The sequence below is a fragment of the Pseudophryne corroboree genome, chromosome 7 (assembly GCF_028390025.1).
Source record: "Pseudophryne corroboree isolate aPseCor3 chromosome 7, aPseCor3.hap2, whole genome shotgun sequence".
Taxonomy (NCBI): domain Eukaryota; kingdom Metazoa; phylum Chordata; class Amphibia; order Anura; family Myobatrachidae; genus Pseudophryne; species Pseudophryne corroboree.
The window spans coordinates 401,232,281-401,256,643 of NC_086450.1; the positions used below are offsets into that span (position 1 = coordinate 401,232,281).

General features: G+C 49.1%; 1 pseudogene; it reads left to right on the plus strand.

The window, feature by feature from the left end:
• The first annotated feature begins 200 nt into the window (after positions 1 to 200).
• Positions 201 to 318, plus strand: LOC134946028 (5S ribosomal RNA; annotated as a pseudogene).
• The last annotated feature ends 24,045 nt before the right edge of the window (positions 319 to 24,363 follow it).

The window sequence follows — 24,363 nt, forward strand, 5'->3', positions numbered from 1 at the left end:
CACCAAGTGTGTATAATTTCGCCTGATTTTGGAAACCAGGCACTGTGGGCCGGGTCAGTACCTGGTTGGGAGACCATCAGCGAATACCAGGTACCACAGGTATTTTGATTTATGAGCACCCAGCAATCCCACAGGAAAGCTGGGATTTATCTCAGATCCTATAACACATGGTTCCCAGTCCCATCAGCTGTGATATATCTACCTGCGGTCAAACCACACTGAGTATGCCCAACCTCATCTGATCTTGGAAGCCAAGCACTGTGGGCCAGGTCAGTACCTGGGTGGGAGACCAGCAGAGAATACCAGGTACTGCAGGTATTTTTATCCAAACCAAGGACATAGAACCTAGAACCAAGTATCACCTTTATATCTTTTCTAATCCATACTTAACCAGCATTTTTGGTGGAGCCCGGTATATATTATATTTTACATTTTCTCTCTCTTCCTGTGACATCTTCATCATAGTCTATATTGTTCTCAATTCGGAAGAAGAGATTATTTGTCAATATTGGAGACACATATATATTTTCGCTCACTGAGCTACTATGCCAGATTTGTAACAATTACATCAATTGATGTTTATTTCGATGGATTGATAAATGTAATTTATTTTGTTGTTATTTCTCTTTTTGCCTCATAGCCATTATTTTAAGAGGGTCTATAATAAAATTTACATTTTAAACCTTACATTTTTCACAACTTTCAACACAAGTGTGCCCCAGAAGAGACATATAGTCTTTCTTTTTTCTCTTTGGCTCCGGTACTATACGGGAACCATTTTCTACCTTTCCACTTGGATATACGCAAAGAGATTTATATGCAGTGGAGTGATTATCGCTGACTGCTCATACGTCCAATTTGCACTTGTGCCGCGATGGTCTAACACTGGCGATCGTTTGGGGTCGGTTATGGAGAGTAACGGCAAATACACAGCCTGCAGCTGCGAACCCGCGCACATGTGCAATGTCTTCAGCATCTCACTTCCTGAGGCCATGATGCGCAGTCATAGGGCTATTCAAAACCTCGATAATCAACTGATCTGTGACCAACACTTTATCTTTTTATGCAATCTCTGGGACTCACAGCCGTTGGGGAGGGGGGGGGGGGGGGGAGCGGCGTATTAACACAAATACAGGTAGCTGCGGCATTTGACTATTGTTGCATAGTCGCTGTATACACATTCGCACCAGTGGTGGTAGCATACATATCTGAATCAGGCTCACTATTATAACATTTTCGTGCTAGATCCAATACCTGTTCAGTAATCTATGCTACACATTTAGGGTCTAATGTAGACTTTGACGCATCATCTCCTCGAATGTTAACAGTAAAAGATGCATACATGAAAAATTGCATTAACACTTAATTAGACGCACATTATGATACTTCCAGCTGTACAATACTAGCCTACAGTATGCACCAGGCTCCCATCAGGAGCCGCAAATGAAGCACAGAGATGTGCCTTCACAGTGGGCCTGAAGCAGATATGGACGGAGTGAGCGTCACTTACTTGGAAACAGCAGCGATGCACAGATATGGTAATGTAGCAGGAGAAATCTGGTATAAGTAGACGACCTCATGCATGCGAGGATGCAGCATTGGATCACTTGTGATACCATCGGCAGGTAGAGTTACTCTGAGGTTACGCAGGCTACAGTAGCTCCTGCACCTCCGTCCAAGAGGCCCAGAAATCTCTGTCAGAAGATGGAGATCCAGGTCTTGGCACTGCCACAAAACGGAGATGACACGCCTCTGTTTTGTGAAACGGCTGCCGTCACTGCACCCAAGCGGCTGCAGACTGTCAACCACTTGACGTCTGCAGCGGTACTACGCCCAACAACGCAGGACCCATGCTGCATATGCACAGTAGGTGTCCGGTACATGCACAAAGTACCAGACATCGGTACTTTGCGTGATTTTTCCTCTTGCATCGGGATCTGAATCAGGACTACTGTTAGAAGTATATGCAAGGGTAACATTACCCTATTTTTACACAAAATAATACTCGAATGAAATGTCTTGTACCCAAGAGCAAATAGTGTCTAGATAATGCTCTTAATAAATACAGTATAAGTCGCACTTACCATATAAAATATAATTACAAATATATAATGTAAATTCAGTCTCATTAGCAGAAATGAAATCAAATAAAACAATCTGTCATTTTCTCCTTTAAAAATCCTTTTCCGTCATAGCCAACATGGATATATAAAGTAATGCTGCAAATTGGTATACTATAGAGTCCACACTAATAAATGAAGTACAGTACTCTCAGCAAGTGAGATGAATCTGCAAACATCCAATCAGAAGTGACTCTTTAGTGGTGCCAATTATCATCTTTGGGCCTTATCACACCTACAGTAGGTACGACACTTGATAGCTGTACAGTATATGCATCTGGGTACGGGCCTACCTCTGTTATAATCAGAGCAGTCAAGAGTGAATATAGGCCAGGGTACAAGAGGGGGCCTAGCCAACTCTGGGTGGTGTGGCCACGTCAACCCCATAAAATATATTGAAAAGAATCACCATGCATTTGTCCCCTCAGCAGAGCTGCAGATTCTTGTTCCCATCCCCCACAAGCATCCCCTGCCCATGTCTTGCCGGACACTGCCTCTCCTGTCCACTGCCTGCCATGATCTGGAGCAGTCACAATGACTAAGCAGTAGGACCCAGCAGCATCATAATAAGAGGGAAGGGGAAGGACCACCAAGAGCTTGGGTACTGGGGAATATGGCAATATCTGGGAGGGAGTGGCAACGTACCATTCATTTTATTTTTAAATCTCTTTCCTGACATCGTAAAGAGGTGCTGGCAGCTGCACAGGGAGACTCAAAACACCCTCTTGGAGCTGCTGGTCAGGGGTGGGGCCTCATGTCACACAAGCAGGTTAGCTGAGACCAGGCATCACATTATGGCCTGTTATCCAGATCAGCCCATTGCATATTACACTAAGGGGGAGATGTACTAAGCAGTGAATAGAGTAGAGAAGTGAGCCAGTGGAGAAGTTGCCCATGGCAACCAATCAGCTGCTCTGTATAATTTTATAGCATGCAAATTATAAATGTTACTTCAATGCTGATTGGTTGCCATGGGAAACTTCTCCACTATTTTTTTTACTGCTTAATACATCTGCCTTTGAATCTGTATTATTATTATTATTATTATTATTATCCTTTATTTATATGGCGCCACAAGGGTTCCGCAGCGCCCAATTACAGAGTACATATGCACATAATCAAAACAGGAAAACAGTGGGGTATATTTACTAAGCTCCCGATTTTGACCGAGATGCCGTTTTTTCATCAAAGTGTCATCTCGGTAAATCTCGGTCATTTACTAAACACTAATCACGGCAGTGATGAGGGCATTCGTAATTTTTTGCTAGTTTAGGTAAAAAATTACGAATGAATACACCATCGGTCAAAACGCGGCTGTTTAAGTATGAATCTCGGTCATTTACTAAGAAGTGCAAAGCAAAAAAACACAAAACACTGCCGTGAAAAATTACAACTCGTAAAAAAGTCCTAAAAAAAAACAGACCTGCTTTTTTTATCCGTGATTTGAGATGCATGCAGGGATCCATGAGATCCGTGCATGTATATCAGTGGGAAGGGGTGGGAAAGTGCTTATTTTTGCTATAAAAAATTGCGTGGGGTCCCCCCTCCTAAGCATAACCAGCCTCGGGCTCTTTGAGCCGATCCTGGTTGCAGAAATATGGGAAAAAAAATGACAGGGGTTCCCCCATATTTAAGCAACCAGCATCGGGCTCTGCGCCTGGTCCTGGTCCCAAAAATACGGGGGACAAAAAGAGTAGGGGTCCCCCGTATTTTTAAAACCAGCACCGGGCTCCACTAGCTGGACAGATAATGCCACAGCCGGGGGTCACTTTTACACAGCGCCCTGCGGCCGTGGCATCAAAAATCCAACTAGTCACCCCTGGCCGGGGTACCCTGGGGGAGTGGGGACCCCTTCAATCAAGGGGTCCCCCCCCCCAGCCACCCAAGGGCCAGGGGTGAAGCCCGAGGCTGTCCCCCCCCATCCAATGGGCTGCGGATGGGAGGGCTGATAGCCTTTGTTGTAAAATAAAAGATATTGTTTTTAGTAGCAGTACTACAAGTCCCAGCAAGCCTCCCCCGCATGCTGGTACTTGGAGAACCACAAGTACCAGCATGCGGCGGAAAAACGGGCCCGCTGGTACCTGTAGTACTACCACTAAAAAAATACCCAAAAAAAGACAAGACACACACAACGTGAAAGTATAATTTTATTACTTACATACACACATACATACATACTTACCTATGGCCCCACGCAGGTCGGTCCTCTTGTCCAGTAGAATCCAAGGGTACCTGTTGAATAAATTATACTCACGAGATCCAGGGGTCCAGGCTCCTCGGCAAATCCAGGGTTAATCCACGTACTTGCCAAAAATAAAAAAACGGTGTTCCGACCACGAACTGAAAGGGGACCCATGTTTGCACATGGGTCACCTTTCCCCGAATGCAAGAAACCCACTTTGCCTTCTGGCTAAGTGGGTTTCTTCAGCCAATCAGGGAGCGCCACGTTGTAGCACTCTCCTGATCAGCTGTGTGGTCCTGTCCTCACTGACAGGCAGCACACGGCAGTGTTACAATGTAGCGCCTATGCGCTACATTGTAACCAATGTTGGGAACTTTCTGCCCTGCGGTTGACCTAAAGTGACGTCACCGCTGAGCAGAAAGTTCCCATCATTGGTTACAATGTAGCGCATAGGCGCTACATTGTAACACTGCCGTGTGCTGCCTGTCAGTGAGGACAGGACCACACAGCTGATCAGGAGAGTGCTACAACGTGGCGCTCCCTGATTGGCTGAAGAAACCCACTTAGACAGAAGTCAGAGTGGCTTTCTGGCATTCGTGGAAAGGTGACCCATGTGCAAACATGGGTCCCCTTTCAGTTCGTGGCTCGGGACACCGTTTTGTTTTTTTTGTCAAGTACGTGGATTACCCCTGGATTTCCCGAGGAGCCTGGACCCCTGGATCTCGTGAGTATAATTTCTTCAACAGGTACCCCTTGGATTCTACTGGAGAAGAGGACCGACCTGCGTGGGAACTTAAGGTAAGTATGTATGTATGTGTGTATGTATGTAATAAAATTATACTTTCACGGTGTGTGTGTCTTGTCTTTTTTTGGGTATTTTTTTAGTAGTAGTACTACAGGTACCAGCGGGCCCGTTTTTCCGTCGCATGCTGGTACTTGTGGTTCTCCAAGTACCAGCATGCGGGGGAGGCTTGCTGGGCCTTGTAGTACTGCTACTAAAAACAATATCTTTTCTTTTACAACAAAGGCTATCAGCCTCCCCATCCGCAGCCCATTGGATGGGGGGGGGACAGCCTCGGGCTTCACCCCTGGCCCTTGGGTGGCTGGGGGGGGGGACCCCTTGATTGAAGGGGTCCCCACTCCCCCAGGGTACCCCGGCCAGGGGTGACTAGTTGGATTTTTTATGCCACGGCCGCAGGGCACTATATAAAAGTGACCCCCGGCTGTGGCATTATCTGTCCAGCTAGTGGAGCCCGGTGCTGGTTTTAAAAATACGGGGGACCCCTACTCTTTTTGTCCCCCGTATTTTTGGGACCAGGACCAGGCGCAGAGCCCGATGCTGGTTGCTTAAATATGGGGGAACCCCTGTCATTTTTTTCCCCATATTTTTGCAACCAGGATCGGCTCAAAGAGCCCGAGGCTGGTTATGCTTAGGAGGGGGGACCCCACGCATTTTTTTTTATTATTTTACAGTGTTTAATTAAAAAAATAAAAATAAATAAACCCCAGCACGGATCACACAGATCCGGCCGAGATTGATTGTAAAAAAAGTCGGCAGTGTTTTGCTAATCACTGCCGTAAAAATAGGTAAAAAACCACGAATGACATCGACATCGGAACAAAAGAAAAACCCGAATACGACAGCTTAGTAAATCCATCGTAATCAATTCAAAAAGTTGCAGTTTTACACTGTCGATGTCATTCGTGATTGAACTTTGACCTTTTTTCGGAAATTACGAATCTTAGTAAATTTACCCCAGTGACTTACAGTTGATGACAATTTAGGACAAGTACAGGGTAACTAAGCATAACTACACCAGTAAATGACAGAGAAGTTCCAGGTGGCCAAAAAACTGCTTGATTTGGGCAGTTGAGGATTATTAAAGTAAGAAAAGGATAAGCACATGAGAGAAGAGGGCCCTACTCGTGAGAGCTTACAATCTGTATAGGAACTAATGCACATGCATTACTTTGTGTATGCACAATATGAAAATGTATATTGCTGTAAGTCTAGCCATACACTCTTTGTGGCTTTGTGTCATACTTGCCTACTCTCCCGGAATGGCCGGGAGGCTCCCGAAAATCGGGTGACCCTCCCTGCCCCCCGGAAGAGCAGGCAAGTCTCCCGATTTGCGGGGTCCCCCCTGCCCGTCCGCCCACTTAGTGTGTAAAGTGGGCGGTCCGGGCAGTCGATGACGCGATTCTTGCTGAATCGCGTCATCATAGCTACGCCCCCTGCAGTGTAATGCCGGTGATCGCGGCATTACAGAGCGGGGGCCGTGGCTTAAAGGAGGCGTCACTGTGACCCGCCATTGCTCCGCCCCCATCCCGCCCTTGCTCCGCCCCTGTCCCGCCTCCGGTCACCCCCTCCTTTACAGCACAGCCTCCCCTGCCCGCCCGCTGAGCCGACCTGGCTGCTCTCTCCCGCAGAGAGCAGCCAGAATATCGGTAAGTATGCTGTGTGTAATGTTAATGGCTTCTACTACTTTATCATATACTGTTTGAAACATATTGACATAGCTTCTGTATTAGTGTAGTACTCTACAATAGTAATACACACTCACATCACCATGCAACCCAAGCTCTGCAATGTCATCTTGAAGGGACTAGAATTGAATTGATGTTAGTTAGTGCTTGATTCTCAGTGAAGTGAATGTTCGGAGGACTCTGTGATCTGACAATTATAGCAGGAGAATCTCTAACTCCATCTGGTTTCTGAGCTACAAAGCCATTCTCTTCACAGAGAATAACATCAATGCAGCAACACATTGGTAGGGATAATGGAAGTGAACTAGCAAGAAGATCACAGGTCAAATACACAATCAGACTGAGGCCTTTCTACTAGGCCTCAGCTTCATGCTGTTGGATTTACTGGAAGAGATAAAACTCGCAGACGGCAGTGTGTCACCTTCCATTATATCAGCCCAGGAAAAGCGTTAAAGCAATGAGCCGTCTGTGTAGAAGGAGGCAGATATACAAGCAGCGATCTCCCTTGTCTGATCAGATGACATAGTGTATCAATTCACACGCCCCTAAACACAATGTGAAAGCGTTTAGTGCTAACCAAAGCTGGTGGAAATGCATTGGTTTAAATTGTCAGGAAAAATTAACGTTTTAGGTTTCCATGTGCAAGTATTTCCATAGAGTAAAGTAGCTGTGAGACAGAAACTGGCCATATTTAATCTCCTCCTCATCTCGCTCACAGAGAGCACGCCATGGTACTATAGTTTCAACAGTTTTTCAGCTGTTTACTGTCAATACGCAAGGCAAAATACATTATTTACAGGTAACTCATACCTTTTGCAGCTAGCTGTGTTGTAGAAGACAAATCAAGAACATTAATAAAAAGAGCCCATTGCCTGTCCACCTTTAAATAAAATATAGTCTCTCTCATACCCCATAGACCAGATCCGTACCCTCCAACATTGGGGGTCATTTCGAGTTGATAGCTCGCTGCCGATTTTCGCAGCGCAGCGATCAGGTAAAAAAATGGCACAACTGCGCATGCGTATGCACCGCAATGCGCAGGCACGTCACACGGGTACAAAGCGGTTCGTTGCTAAGCGATAGATTTAACGAAGAATCCATTCGCACAGCCGATCGCAAGGAGATTGACAGGAAGAGGGCGTTTGTGGGTGTCAACTGACCATTTTCTGGGAGTGGTTGGAAAAACACAGGCGTGCCCAAGCGTTTGCAGGCCGGGTGTCTGACGTCAATTCCGGACACGAAAAGGCTGAAGTGATCGCAAGGGCTGAGTAAGTCCAGACCTATTCTGAAACTGCACAAAATGTTTTTGCAGAGCTCGGCTGCAAAGGCATTCGTACACTTGCAAAGCGAAAATACGCTCCCCCGTGGGCGGCGACTATGCGTTTGCACGGCTGCTAAAAGTAGCTAGCAAGTGATCAACTCGGAATAAGGGCCATTGTACCCTCGAAAACCGGTACAAATTTGAGAAAAGGGGCGTGGCCATGGGTAAAGGGGGAGCGGCCACCTCCCCTTTCCTATACTTTCTATGGAGATTTAGGGGACTATGTATTAACATTATTTTTACTAAAATAATGTGAAAATGCTAAATGTATTAAAGGACATTTGGAGCAGTTTACATGAAAAACTGCTCCAAACACTTTAATTCACTTTTTTTTAGTAACCCACATCGCATTCCCCATACGTATAATGGGAAATGTGATGTGGCCAAATTTGCTAAAAAAAAAATGTGAAAAATACTGCAGTGTGCCCGGTGATAATCTTGCCAACTCACAGGCGAGTTCACAGGGCAGCACCGCGATAAGCACCCTTTTGCCAAGCTTTCTCTGCCCCTGGCAGAGAAAGCTGAGCGGGGACCCGGCAGAGCGATCAGCTATGTGTGTCCGATGGACACACAAGCTGATTACAATGTTACAAAAAAAAGTTAAATAAAAAAAAACACCTGTCCAGGGAGCCGGTGTCCGCTGCTCCGGTGAGCGCTGCCGGTCGCCGGGTCCCCCATATGCTGCAATGTGACCCCGGGGCAGTAAAGTGACACTGCAAAACGGCAGCGCACTTTACAGCACCGGGGGTCACAGTGCAGGAGAAGGACCCGGCGCCCGGCAGCCTCCTGAAGCAGCGCGGACCGGCTCCCTGGACAAGTGAGTATATTACCCTGCTTGGGGGGGGGGGGGGTCAGCAGCGTGCGGGGGTAGTCGCGATGGGAGGGGGTCGACCGGGGTGGTGGCGGTAGCGGCACATGCGCAGCAGGACATCGGGGTATTTTTACGACAAATACCCGATGATGCTTCGAAGAGGCATCATAGGGATAGAGCTTGACCGCAAGCTCTGTTCCTGCATGCAATAACTGATACATCCCTGCGATGTAATCAATTATCGCTGTGCGAGTTTGGGCGATTTTATCACCTGTCATCCGGATGGTGATTAATAGACCCCTTAGTGAGTAAAAAAATCGGTACAAAGCCCTTTTTGGCCGGTACAGACCATAAAAAAAAACAACGGTACTGTACCAGCCCAAAAGGTACAGTTGGAGGGTATGCAGACCTATGATAACATGTGTTTGTGTGTCACTAATGCTGCATTCAGATCACAAATGCCGGATCCTACCCGGTAAGAGAAACGTGTACTTACAGGGTGGGATCCGGCATTTGCGCTCCGTTGCTGGCTTTCCGACCCCGCAATATACCCGGTCGGTTGCCATAGCAGCGGAGGGTGCAGCAGCAGCAGGGGCGGGGGTGGAGGCAGCGCCAGGAGATGAGCTCATCTCCTGCGCCGCCTCTGCCTATGCTGTGAATGGGAGCCGTGTCGCATCGGAACGGCTCCCATTCGCACTGCGCCTGACCCGGTAATCAACCCGGTAATAACCCTTCTTTTTTACCGGGTTGAATTACCGGGTCAGGCGACCCGCTAATTCACCAAAGGACCTTTCACATCGCACACGGACCCGTTTCTACACGGCAATATGCCGTGTCGATACCGGGTTTTTAGTGCGATGTGAAAGGGGTATAAAGGTTACTGTGCTAGTTGGCTAACAGGCAAAACTAGACTGTGTTTGCCACCTGTTGGGAGCCCGGCGTCAGGATACTGAAGTCGGAATCACGACAGCCGGCAATGCCGCCAGCCAGAATACTGGCGCTTTAGGACTATTCTCACTTGTGGGTGTCCATTAACTAAGCAGTGATAAGAGCGGAGAAGTGAGCCAGTTGAGAAGTTGCCCATGGCAACCAATCAGCACTGAAGTAACATCTATAATTTGCATACTAAAAAATTATACAGAGCTGCTGATTGGTTGATGGGGCGTGGCCTCATTTAAATGGGCATGGCCTCGTCTGAAAAGACTACCTCACAATCCAGTTTTTGACCATGCTCCAACAGATCACGACCACCACAGGAAAAAAAAATTCTACCATATTAAGCCCCACACAGTAATGCTCCCTGCACCATATTATGCCACACACAGCAATGCCCATGATACATTAAATCCCCACACTACGGCAGGCAAAAGTCCCCATTTCACACATTACGGCAGGTGTCCCCATTTTACACATTGAGAGAGAGAGAGAATACTTACAGAGGCGATTACCGCTCTTTGGCCCGCCTCACCAGTCGCTCCTCGCGCCGGCCTTTCCCTCTTCCTAACATGGATCCCCCTCTGTACTCCGCTCATGGGGGGGGGGGGGGGGGGGGGGGGGGAGTTTCGCGGAGTGAAGGGGTTGCGTCGTGATGTAACGATGCAACCGCGTCATTCAGTGAAACTCCGCCCCCCGAGCGGGTTACTCAGGGAGAAATAGGAGGGGGAAGCAGGGAGCCACAGTTAGTGCTGCGGCGGGCGCCCAGTGCGGTTGCACTGCTCGCCTGCCCCAAGAAACGGCCCTGGTCCCACTCTGCAGAACATTGTAGCAAGTGCAGGAGCCATTAATGTACACATTTATCTTTTTATTCATTGATTTTTTATATATATATATATATATATATATATATATATATATAGTGTGATACATTATTATATATATTGATACATATTAATATTGTATTCCATAAAGTAACACTATAGGCCAGGCATGTCCAACCATAGTCTCTAGTATAGGCTGTATCAAACATATAAACTAATATAAATAATATAAGTGGTCAGGAAAAGGTTAAACATCTCATAGTAAATAAATATACAAGCATAAAAGAATAAGAAGGAGGCAGAACTGCACTTTCTAAGCTCACATTTTACCATTTCATGGTACGGCTCCTATCTCTTCTTCCTGGTAGCTGCTCTCTGAGGATCCAGTCCAGATCCCCGCAATCAAAATACTGACACTATTTGGAATGCTGACACAGGCATCCCGAAGAGAATCACCTGCTCAGCGTTGGAATCCTAACTCCAAGGATCCCGAATGAACAAGTGGCGGGTTCTGGAGAGGTAAGCTGGGGGGGAGGCGGGGGGAAGGTTAGGTTTAGACTGCGTGGGGAGGGATAGGGTTAGGCTTCGGTTCAGGGGGGTTAGGTTTGGACTGTGTGTGTGTGGGGGGGGGGGGGGCTAGAGTTAGGGCCCCCTGGATGGTTAGTTTTAGGCTGCGGGATTTGATGGTTATGTTCAGGAACCAGGGACGTGCAGTCAGGGGAGGCAGTGCCCCCCCTGTCATACTGCCAAAGAAGATATTTATAACACATATTCTGTGTCATATAAATCTTCTTTGTATTATTCTCATCATTTAGGCTGTGTAAATGCAGGCAGCTGTGGATGGGAGGCAGCGGGAGCAGTGCCTCTGGCTGTCAATAATAAAGTGGCTGAGGCGGGCGGCGGGGCTAAGCCACTGGCAGAAAAAGCCCATTCAAAAAAACGAGGAGAAGAGGCTGTTAGGTTCCTGGTGCTCAGAACAAGGGAGATGTTGCGTAGTGAGTCCTGAGCACCAGAACGTGACGCTGAAATAAGGTGTGGTGTGGAAATAGCCCCTAGCACCCTACCTCCGTTGTTTTACCCGTGTGGTCAGTTCACGCCTGAGTGACTATGGTTTCTTGGGCCCACGGCAGCCGCGTTTGAAGGGCGGATTATGTCTGCCCAACTCCGATGCCCCCAGGTCTTAGTGTGAGACAAGGCGTGAACCGAGACAGGATAATAACAAGGGGACCTCTGACTAAAACAGAAAGCTAGGGGCTACTAACTACCCTAAAACTAAATATATGTGTGGCACGCCGCCAAAGGAAAAGAACAACCAAGGAAATGCTGTCCACTCGCCGACACAATACTGTTGTGTACCGGCGGTGACAGCATAAGCAGAACCCTCTGCAAAACACCAGTAACAAAATATAACCACAGAATACTGCGGCCTAGGCCGACGGACGCGGCAAAGCCACTACTCACGGAACCGGTACAAACACTGGCAAACGGACAGGAACCCCCAATGTAGCCGACACAGTCTCTCAGAACCGGAGGACAGGCAGAATCCCAAACGACAGACCGGTGGACACCAAGAAGCCAGAAACTCGACTAGGCACAGACAAAGCCATAGGACTTCTGGACAGGAACACTTCACGGCAGGACACAGGAACCGATACAGGAACCAACACTGGAAGCAGTTAGACAGACACTGCTAGACAGGAGCTCAGGAACTGGCAGGGACTAGCTCAGAACTCAAGAACTCTGGAACCCAGGAAATATCACCAGCGTCTGTGAATTGCACTGAGCCAGAATATAACAGAGAGTCTTAATTAATTATGTCGTGCAGCTGCCCTGCTGCACAACTGAGAGGTGCAATTAACAGACAGGTGAGGCTGAACACAAGGGAACAAGCTGCAATTACACAGACTCACCACCAGCAGCAAACAAGAGTATTCTTAAACCAGAGCAACGGGAAATCCTGGCCTGCAAGACAACTATAAACATAAAATAGGAATGAACCACTACCTGTGGTTCATAACAGTACCCTCTCTTTAAGGGTGAGCTCCGAACACCCCATGACACCCACGGGGAACATAAACAGAAGTATAACATAAAATACATAACCAAAATGCAAAACAAGAATGAGCCACAGCCGTGGATCATAACATTAGCCCCCCCCCTTGAGGAGGGGTCAAAGGACCCCAAAATTCAGGTTATCCAAAACAAGGTATACATTAATAAACCTGACACTGGAATAAACAGACAAAGACAAGTAACAGAAACAAGCTGTGGCAACAGCTTGTAACAGTGCCCCCCCCCCCCCCTTGACAGTGGCCACTGAACACAAGACAAGGAAAAAAAAAATATACCGTATATACTCGAGTATAAGTCGACCCGAATATAAGCCGAGGCACCTAATTCTACCACAAAAACCTGGGAAAACTTATTGACTCGAGTATAAGCCTAGGGTGGGAAATGCAGCTCTAGCCGTACACAGCCCTCAGTGCCAGATATGCCCTCATACTGCCAGATATGCCCCCACAGTGCCAGATATGCCCTCATACTGCCAGATATGCCCCCACAGTGCCAGATATGCCCTCATACTGCCAGATATGCCCACAGTGCCTGATGTGCCAGATATGCCCTCATGCTGCCAAATATGCCCCACAGTGCCAGATATGCCCTCATGCTGCCACATATGTCCCTCATGCTGCCACATATGCCCCTCATGCTGCCAGATATGCCCTCATGCTGCCAGATATGCCCCACAGTGCCAGATATGCCCTCATGCTGCCACATATGTCCCTCATGCTGCCACATATGCCCCTCATGCTGCCACATATGCCTCTCATGCTGCCACATATGTCCCTCATGCTGCCACATATGTCCCTCACGCTGCCACATATGTCCCTCATGCTGCCAGATAAGCCCCTCATGCTGCCACATATGTCCCTCAATGCTGCCAGTTGTGCCCTCATGCTGCCAGTTGTGCCCTCATGCTGCCACATATGTCCCTCAATGCTGCCACATATGTCCCTCAATGCTGCCAGTTGTGCCCTCATGCTGCCAGATATGTCCCCTCTTGCTGCCACATATGCCCCCTTATGCTGCCAGATATGCTCCCTCCCCAAGTGCCAGATATGCCCCACAGTGCTGTTACTTACCCCTCCGTCGATCCCGCGCTGTCTTCTGGAGGGACACGAAGCGCACAGCACGCGCCTCTCCTGTGTCCCTCCTGCATCTTCGGCGGCCGCGGCGGGTCTATTAAAGGAAGTGCCGGTTCATGATCAGAGGTCACGAACGGGTACTTCCTTTAATAGAACCGCCGCTGCTGCCGCCGGAGATGCAGGAGGGACACAGGAGAGCCGTGCGCTGTGCGCTCCGTGTCCCTCCTTCACACTGCTCTGCCTCTGCCTGTCACTGACTCGAGTATAAGCCGAGGTGGCTTTTTCAGCACAAAAAAAAGTGCTGAAAAAGTCGGCTTATACTCGAGTATATACGGTATATATATTTTTTTATATCAAGGCAAGAGTCAATAATATTTATTTTTCTTCTTTTTACCCTGTGCTTGCTTGGCGACACCAGGAAAGGAAGAAACCTCTGGCTCAAAAAATTCTTTAAAACAAATAGGTTGAGCAATCAGATGCTTCTTCCGTCTCCTACCAGAGTGCCCCGGCATATAAGAAACCTCATCAGTTTCGGAATCTGAGAACAGACCATAGATTGGTTCCATTCCCCTAGGTACCGAAACATTAGAAGATTTCCTGTAGGGAGAAGACAGGAAAGCACATCCAGTAGCAATGGTAATAGGCTGTGATCTTTGTGCCGAGTTTACAGTATATGGTGGACTCTCAGCATATAAGACGGGTGACCTAGAGGAACCTGAACCAATTTCTTTGGAACCATATCTCTTAATAACTGCATCACTGAATGCCGGGGGATCCTGAAGAATGGGATCTTCAGCTTTCATTAGGCTGGTCGCCCACTCAAAAGGCTCTCCTCTAAAGGAATATATCAGATAGAGCACAAGGTTCTCTGAAGTGATGCCCAGAAATGGTCTAGACAACAAAATGGTGTAATAGTGTTTGTAAAGCGCCAGAAATTGGACTAAGTCCCCATCAAAGATTATAGAAGTTGAGATATCAACAGAGTCAGGATCTGCTTCCTTCCCATCTGACTGACTAGAGTGCTTTGCTAGGACCTGGTCACTATTGACCTTACTCGAGGCTGAGACTTTCTGAACCCCACCTGGGGCAGTGACTTTCAGAACCCCACCTGGGGCAGTGGCCCTCGGAACCCCACCCGGGGCAGTGGCCCTCGGAACCCCACCCGGGGCAGTGACTTTCTGAACCCCACACAGGGCAGTGCCTTTCTGAACCCCACACGGGGCAGTGACTTTCTGAACCCCACACGGGGCAGTGACTTCTGAACCCCACACGGGGCAGTGACTTTCTGAACCCCACCCGGGGCAGTGACTTTCTGAACCCCACCCGGGGCAGTGACCCTCGGAACCCCACCTGGGGCAGTGGCCCTCGGAACCTCACCTGGGGCAGTGGCCTCCGGGAACCCCGCTGGGGCCAGAACCTCGGATTCTTTTGGACATGGCCGTCGGCCTCCCTCACTGGGACCGGGCCGTCGGCCTACCTCACTGGGACCGAGCCGTCGGCCTCATTCCCTGGGACCGAGCCATCGGCCTCCCTCACTGGGACCGAGCCGTCGGCCTCCCTCTCTGAGTCGATAATTATCGAAACTTCTCCCGGGACTATGACTTCCAGGACGTTTGCTGAAGCTATAACCTTCAGAACCTCCACTAACGCTATGCCTCTTGAGTCCTTTCCTAGGGAAGCGACTTCTAGACCCTTCTTTGGGGCTTTGTCTCTCGAGACCCCACTTGGGGATATTACTTCAAAGATCCCTTCTGGGGTTTTGCTTCTCGAGTTCCCTTCTAGAACTATGGTTTTAGACACCTTCTCTGGAGTTGCGCTTTTCAAGTCTCTACCTGGGGTAACAGCTTCTGAGACCCCTTCTGGTATTGACACCTGAGCTATAATATTCGATGTCCCTCTATAACCTAGAGCATCGGGTACCGCTCCAGGACTCTGGGCATTGGGTACCGCTCCAGGACTCTGGGCATCGGGTACCGCTCCAGGACTCTGGGCATCGGGTACCGCTCCAGGACTCTGGGCATCGGGTACCGCTCCAGGACTCTGGGCATCGGGTACCGCTCCAGGACTCTGGGCATCGGGTACCGCTCCAGGACTCTGGGCACCGGGCACCACTCCAGGACCCTGGGCATCGGGCACCACTCCAGGACCCTGGGCATCGGGCACCACTCCAGGACCCTGGGCATCGGGCACCACTCCAGGACCCTGGGCATCGGGCACCACTCCAGGACCCTGGGCATCGGGCACCACTCCAGGACCCCGGGCATCGGGCACCGCTCCAGGGGCTTGCAACTCTGCTTCAACAGGAAAATCAAGAGAGGAGAGAAACATTCTCCTTTGGTTCCTGAATCTATAATGGGGCTCCCTAGCCCAAGGACCCCAATTATAGGACAGAGTGCTTTTTAGTGTGGGTTGTGTGACAAGTACCTCTGCCACAGTAGAGACAGGAGTAGATCTTGTATCTTGACTAAACTTGGCCAGAGGGCAGGACTTGTCGCCACACTTTGGCTTGCGCAACTCACAGATCTGCAGATAGTGGCCTAAACCCCCACAATATAGGCATAAATCTAAGTTTCTGCAACGCAGACGCTCCTCTTCTGAGAGCCTGGGCCGCAGAAAACTTTTAAACCTTTTCTCTTTAATTAAACCTGAGGATTCACTTGTCACCATACTGTGAGCAAGAGTCTCTTTATAGGATGAACTCTCAACAACTTCTGGCAAAATAAGCAAAATTTTGGTCAGAAGGTTTTGCAGTTGCTTTAAGGATTGCTGCAAAACTTCCAGCCGCTCAGGTTTCAAAGCACTGAAAGCAGAGTTCAGGGCTGAGAGAGATGCTTGCAGGGCTTGCATAGGAGGATTTCAAACTAGACAAGACAAGACACGATTCTAAGACAAGATTCTAGACAAGATTCTTAGACAAGATTCTTAGACAAGATTCTAGACATGATTCTAAGACATGATTCTAAGACAAGATTCTAAGACAAGATTCTTAGACAAGATTCTAGACAAGACAAGACTGGGCTGGATTTTTAAACACCGGACTGGATTCTGCACACTGAATTCTAGACAGGACTGGATTTTTAAACAAGACACTGGACTGGGCCAAAAAAGAAAAAGCTTTATTTCTTTTTTGTTGTATGGCTGGTGATAATGTTAGGTTCCTGGTGCTCAGAACAAGGGAGATGTTGCGTAGTGAGTCCTGAGCACCAGAACGTGACGCTGAAATAAGGTGTGGTGTGGAAATAGCCCCTAGCACCCTACCTCCGTTGTTTTACCCGTGTGGTCAGTTCACGCCTGAGTGACTATGGTTTCTTGGGCCCACGGCAGCCGCGTTTGAAGGGTGGATTATGTCTGCCCAACTCCGATGCTCCCAGGTCTTAGCGTGAGATAAGGCGTGAACCGAGACAGGATAATAACAAGGGGACCTCTGACTAAAACAACAGAAAGCTAGGGGCTACTAACTACCCTAAAACTAAATATATGTGCGGCACGCCGCCAAAGGAAAAGAACAACCAAGGAAATGCTGTCCACTCGCCGACACAATACTGTTGTGTACCGGCGGTGACAGAATAAGCAGAACCCTCTGCAAAACACCACTAACAAAATATAACCAAAGAATACTGCGGCCTAGGCCGACGGACGCGGCAAAGCCGCTACTTACGGAACCGGTACAAACACTGGCAAACCGACAGGAACCCCCAATGTAGCCGACACAGACTCTCAGAACCGGAGGACAGGCAGAATCCCAAACGACAGACCGGTGGACACCAAGAAGCCAGAAACTCGACTAGGCACAGACAAAGCCACAGGACTTCTGGACAGGAACACTTCACGGCAGGGCACAGGAATCGACACAGGAACCAACACTGGAAGCAGTTAGACAGACACTGCTAGACAGGAGCTCAGGAACTGGCTCAGAACTCAAGAACTCTGGAACCTAGGAAATATCACCAGCGTCTGTGAATTGCACTGAGACAGAATATAACAGAGAGTCTTAATTAATTATGTCGTGCAGCTGCCCTGCTGCACAACTGAGAGGTGCAATCAACAGACAGGTGAGGCTGAACACAAGGGAACAAGCTGCAATTACACAGACTCACCACCAGCAGCAAACAAGAGTATTCTTAAACCAGAGCAACGGGAAATCCTGGCCTGCAAGACAACTATAAACATAAAATAGGAATGAACCACTACCTGTGGTTCATAACAGTACCCTCTCTTTAAGGGTGAGCTCCGAACACCCCATGACACCCACGGGGAACATAAACAGAAGTATAACATAAAATACATAACCAAAATGCAAAACAAGAATGAGCCACAGCCGTGGATCATAACATTAGCCCCCCCCCTTGAGGAGGGGTCAAAGGACCCCAAAATTCAGGTTATCCAAAACAAGGTATACATTAATAAACCTGACACTGGAATAAACAGACAAAGACAAGTAACAGAAACAAGCTGTGGCAACAGCTTGTAACAGTGCCCCCCCCCCCCCTTGACAGTGGCCACTGAACACAAGACAAGGAAAAAAAAAATATACCGTATATACTCGAGTATAAGTCGACCCGAATATAAGCCGAGGCACCTAATTCTACCACAAAAACCTGGGAAAACTTATTGACTCGAGTATAAGCCTAGGGTGGGAAATGCAGCTCTAGCCGTACACAGCCCTCAGTGCCAGATATGCCCTCATACTGCCAGATATGCCCCCACAGTGCCAGATATGCCCTCATACTGCCAGATATGCCCCCACAGTGCCAGATATGCCCTCATACTGCCAGATATGCCCACAGTGCCTGATGTGCCAGATATGCCCTCATGCTGCCAAATATGCCCCACAGTGCCAGATATGCCCTCATGCTGCCACATATGTCCCTCATGCTGCCACATATGCCCCTCATGCTGCCAGATATGCCCTCATGCTGCCAGATATGCCCCACAGTGCCAGATATGCCCTCATGCTGCCACATATGTCCCTCATGCTGCCACATATGCCCCTCATGCTGCCACATATGCCTCTCATGCTGCCACATATGTCCCTCATGCTGCCACATATGTCCCTCACGCTGCCACATATGTCCCTCATGCTGCCAGATAAGCCCCTCATGCTGCCACATATGTCCCTCAATGCTGCCAGTTGTGCCCTCATGCTGCCAGTTGTGCCCTCATGCTGCCACATATGTCCCTCAATGCTGCCACATATGTCCCTCAATGCTGCCAGTTGTGCCCTCATGCTGCCAGATATGTCCCCTCTTGCTGCCACATATGCCCCCTTATGCTGCCAGATATGCTCCCTCCCCAAGTGCCAGATATGCCCCACAGTGCTGTTACTTACCCCTCCGTCGATCCCGCGCTGTCTTCTGGAGGGACACGAAGCGCACAGCACGCGCCTCTCCTGTGTCCCTCCTGCATCTTCGGCGGCCGCGGCGGGTCTATTAAAGGAAGTGCCGGTTCATGATCAGAGGTCACGAACGGGTACTTCCTTTAATAGAACCGCCGCTGCTGCCGCCGGAGATGCAGGAGGGACACAGGAGAGCCGTGCGCTGTGCGCTCCGTGTCCCTCCTTCACACTGCTCTGCCTCTGCCTGTCACTGACTCGAGTATAAGCCGAGGTGGCTTTTTCAGCACAAAAAAAAGTGCTGAAAAAGTCGGCTTATACTCGAGTATATACGGTATATATATTTTTTTATATCAAGGCAAGAGTCAATAATATTTATTTTTCTTCTTTTTACCCTGTGCTTGCTTGGCGACACCAGGAAAGGAAGAAACCTCTGGCTCAAAAAATTCTTTAAAACAAATAGGTTGAGCAATCAGATGCTTCTTCCGTCTCCTACCAGAGTGCCCCGGCATATAAGAAACCTCATCAGTTTCGGAATCTGAGAACAGACCATAGATTGGTTCCATTCCCCTAGGTACCGAAACATTAGAAGATTTCCTGTAGGGAGAAGACAGGAAAGCACATCCAGTAGCAATGGTAATAGGCTGTGATCTTTGTGCCGAGTTTACAGTATATGGTGGACTCTCAGCATATAAGACGGGTGACCTAGAGGAACCTGAACCAATTTCTTTGGAACCATATCTCTTAATAACTGCATCACTGAATGCCGGGGGATCCTGAAGAATGGGATCTTCAGCTTTCATTAGGCTGGTCGCCCACTCAAAAGGCTCTCCTCTAAAGGAATATATCAGATAGAGCACAAGGTTCTCTGAAGTGATGCCCAGAAATGGTCTAGACAACAAAATGGTGTAATAGTGTTTGTAAAGCGCCAGAAATTGGACTAAGTCCCCATCAAAGATTATAGAAGTTGAGATATCAACAGAGTCAGGATCTGCTTCCTTCCCATCTGACTGACTAGAGTGCTTTGCTAGGACCTGGTCACTATTGACCTTACTCGAGGCTGAGACTTTCTGAACCCCACCTGGGGCAGTGACTTTCAGAACCCCACCTGGGGCAGTGGCCCTCGGAACCCCACCCGGGGCAGTGGCCCTCGGAACCCCACCCGGGGCAGTGACTTTCTGAACCCCACACAGGGCAGTGCCTTTCTGAACCCCACACGGGGCAGTGACTTTCTGAACCCCACACGGGGCAGTGACTTCTGAACCCCACACGGGGCAGTGACTTTCTGAACCCCACCCGGGGCAGTGACTTTCTGAACCCCACCCGGGGCAGTGACCCTCGGAACCCCACCTGGGGCAGTGGCCCTCGGAACCTCACCTGGGGCAGTGGCCTCCGGGAACCCCGCTGGGGCCAGAACCTCGGATTCTTTTGGACATGGCCGTCGGCCTCCCTCACTGGGACCGGGCCGTCGGCCTACCTCACTGGGACCGAGCCGTCGGCCTCATTCCCTGGGACCGAGCCATCGGCCTCCCTCACTGGGACCGAGCCGTCGGCCTCCCTCTCTGAGTCGATAATTATCGAAACTTCTCCCGGGACTATGACTTCCAGGACGTTTGCTGAAGCTATAACCTTCAGAACCTCCACTAACGCTATGCCTCTTGAGTCCTTTCCTAGGGAAGCGACTTCTAGACCCTTCTTTGGGGCTTTGTCTCTCGAGACCCCACTTGGGGATATTACTTCAAAGATCCCTTCTGGGGTTTTGCTTCTCGAGTTCCCTTCTAGAACTATGGTTTTAGACACCTTCTCTGGAGTTGCGCTTTTCAAGTCTCTACCTGGGGTAACAGCTTCTGAGACCCCTTCTGGTATTGACACCTGAGCTATAATATTCGATGTCCCTCTATAACCTAGAGCATCGGGTACCGCTCCAGGACTCTGGGCATTGGGTACCGCTCCAGGACTCTGGGCATCGGGTACCGCTCCAGGACTCTGGGCATCGGGTACCGCTCCAGGACTCTGGGCATCGGGTACCGCTCCAGGACTCTGGGCATCGGGTACCGCTCCAGGACTCTGGGCATCGGGTACCGCTCCAGGACTCTGGGCACCGGGCACCACTCCAGGACCCTGGGCATCGGGCACCACTCCAGGACCCTGGGCATCGGGCACCACTCCAGGACCCTGGGCATCGGGCACCACTCCAGGACCCTGGGCATCGGGCACCACTCCAGGACCCTGGGCATCGGGCACCACTCCAGGACCCCGGGCATCGGGCACCGCTCCAGGGGCTTGCAACTCTGCTTCAACAGGAAAATCAAGAGAGGAGAGAAACATTCTCCTTTGGTTCCTGAATCTATAATGGGGCTCCCTAGCCCAAGGACCCCAATTATAGGACAGAGTGCTTTTTAGTGTGGGTTGTGTGACAAGTACCTCTGCCACAGTAGAGACAGGAGTAGATCTTGTATCTTGACTAAACTTGGCCAGAGGGCAGGACTTGTCGCCACACTTTGGCTTGCGCAACTCACAGATCTGCAGATAGTGGCCTAAACCCCCACAATATAGGCATAAATCTAAGTTTCTGCAACGCAGACGCTCCTCTTCTGAGAGCCTGGGCCGCAGAAAACTTTTAAACCTTTTCTCTTTAATTAAACCTGAGGATTCACTTGTCACCATACTGTGAGCAAGAGTCTCTTTATAGGATGAACTCTCAACAACTTCTGGCAAAATAAGCAAAATTTTGGTCAGAAGGTTTTGCAGTTGCTTTAAGGATTGCTGCAAAACTTCCAGCCGCTCAGGTTTCAAAGCACTGAAAGCAGAGTTCAGGGCTGAGAGAGATGCTTGCAGGGCTTGCATAGGAGGATTTCAAACTAGACAAGACAAGACACGATTCTAAGACAAGATTCTAGACAAGATTCTTAGACAAGATTCTTAGACAAGATTCTAGACATGATTCTAAGACATGATTCTAAGACAAGATTCTAAGACAAGATTCTTAGACAAGATTCTAGACAAGACAAGACTGGGCTGGATTTTTAAACACCGGACTGGATTCTGCACACTGAATTCTAGACAGGACTGGATTTTTAAACAAGACACTGGACTGGGCCAAAAAAGAAAAAGCTTTATTTCTTTTTTGTTGTATGGCTGGTGATAATGTTAGGTTCCTGGTGCTCAGAACAAGGGAGATGTTGCGTAGTGAGTCCTGAGCACCAGAACGTGACGCTGAAATAAGGTGTGGTGTGGAAATAGCCCCTAGCACCCTACCTCCGTTGTTTTACCCGTGTGGTCAGTTCACGCCTGAGTGACTATGGTTTCTTGGGCCCACGGCAGCCGCGTTTGAAGGGTGGATTATGTCTGCCCAACTCCGATGCTCCCAGGTCTTAGCGTGAGATAAGGCGTGAACCGAGACAGGATAATAACAAGGGGACCTCTGACTAAAACAACAGAAAGCTAGGGGCTACTAACTACCCTAAAACTAAATATATGTGCGGCACGCCGCCAAAGGAAAAGAACAACCAAGGAAATGCTGTCCACTCGCCGACACAATACTGTTGTGTACCGGCGGTGACAGAATAAGCAGAACCCTCTGCAAAACACCACTAACAAAATATAACCAAAGAATACTGCGGCCTAGGCCGACGGACGCGGCAAAGCCGCTACTTACGGAACCGGTACAAACACTGGCAAACCGACAGGAACCCCCAATGTAGCCGACACAGACTCTCAGAACCGGAGGACAGGCAGAATCCCAAACGACAGACCGGTGGACACCAAGAAGCCAGAAACTCGACTAGGCACAGACAAAGCCACAGGACTTCTGGACAGGAACACTTCACGGCAGGGCACAGGAATCGACACAGGAACCAACACTGGAAGCAGTTAGACAGACACTGCTAGACAGGAGCTCAGGAACTGGCTCAGAACTCAAGAACTCTGGAACCTAGGAAATATCACCAGCGTCTGTGAATTGCACTGAGACAGAATATAACAGAGAGTCTTAATTAATTATGTCGTGCAGCTGCCCTGCTGCACAACTGAGAGGTGCAATCAACAGACAGGTGAGGCTGAACACAAGGGAACAAGCTGCAATTACACAGACTCACCACCGGCAGCAAACAAGAGTATTCTTAAACCAGAGCAACGGGAAATCCTGGCCTGCAAGACAACTATAAACATAAAATAGGAATGAACCACTACCTGTGGTTCATAACAGTACCCTCTCTTTAAGGGTGAGCTCCGAACACCCCATGACACCCACGGGGAACATAAACAGAAGTATAACATAAAATACATAACCAAAATGCAAAACAGGAATGAGCCACAGCCGTGGCTCATAACAGAGGCAGCTCTAACTCTGCCTCATTGACAGGGCTGTCCCCTCAGCCTATATACAGAGCACGCCCCTGCCCCTCTCTGGCTCTCCCCGCTGTCTATCATTCTGACAATGCCCCTTTCCTCCAATCACCGCTCCCATACACGGAGAGGAGGTCTGTGAGGATCTGGCTTTGAATGTGGGTGAGTAGCATGTTCCCCGAGGCTCCCCTCTCCTGTAAACAAAACACAGCCACAGTACATACAGTTTTGTGTTGAAGCTGCAGCAGTGCAGCTTATCCCCTGGCCAGTGTGATGAGCTCCGGCCACCTGGCCACATAACATCAGCCCAGCCCGAGGCAGAGGCACCCAACCTGCAGAGCAGGGGCTGGTGACCCCCCTACCCCTCTCATCACAGCTCCTTTCAGGTTGTCTGGCACTCAGTCTGTTGGGGGCGGACCCTGTACACACAGACTCTGACAAGTGAATGCAATTTACTATAGATGTAATATATGCAGTGCTTAAAGTGGTCCTAGAGAGGTGGTGGAACTCACCCCCCTCACCACGGCGCCCATGTAATAAAGGTATTGCGCGCACCGCGTCAAAAAGGGGGGGTGGTCTCAAATAGAAAGGGGCATGGTCACACAATAGTAATAATGCCCACAGTAGTAGCACCCAAGTGTAAATTTTGAAGTGAGGGTATGGAAAAGTGAAGGTTGTAATTATGTGCGCGCCGATGGCGTGCGTGCTCCTGAAAAGGGGGCATGGCCACGCACACATTATGCACCACAATAATAGGACCCCTTTCACATTATAGCACACAGTATGAGCCGAAATTCACATTATACCACACAGTATGAGCCGAGATTCATATTATAACACACAGTATGAGCCGAAATTCA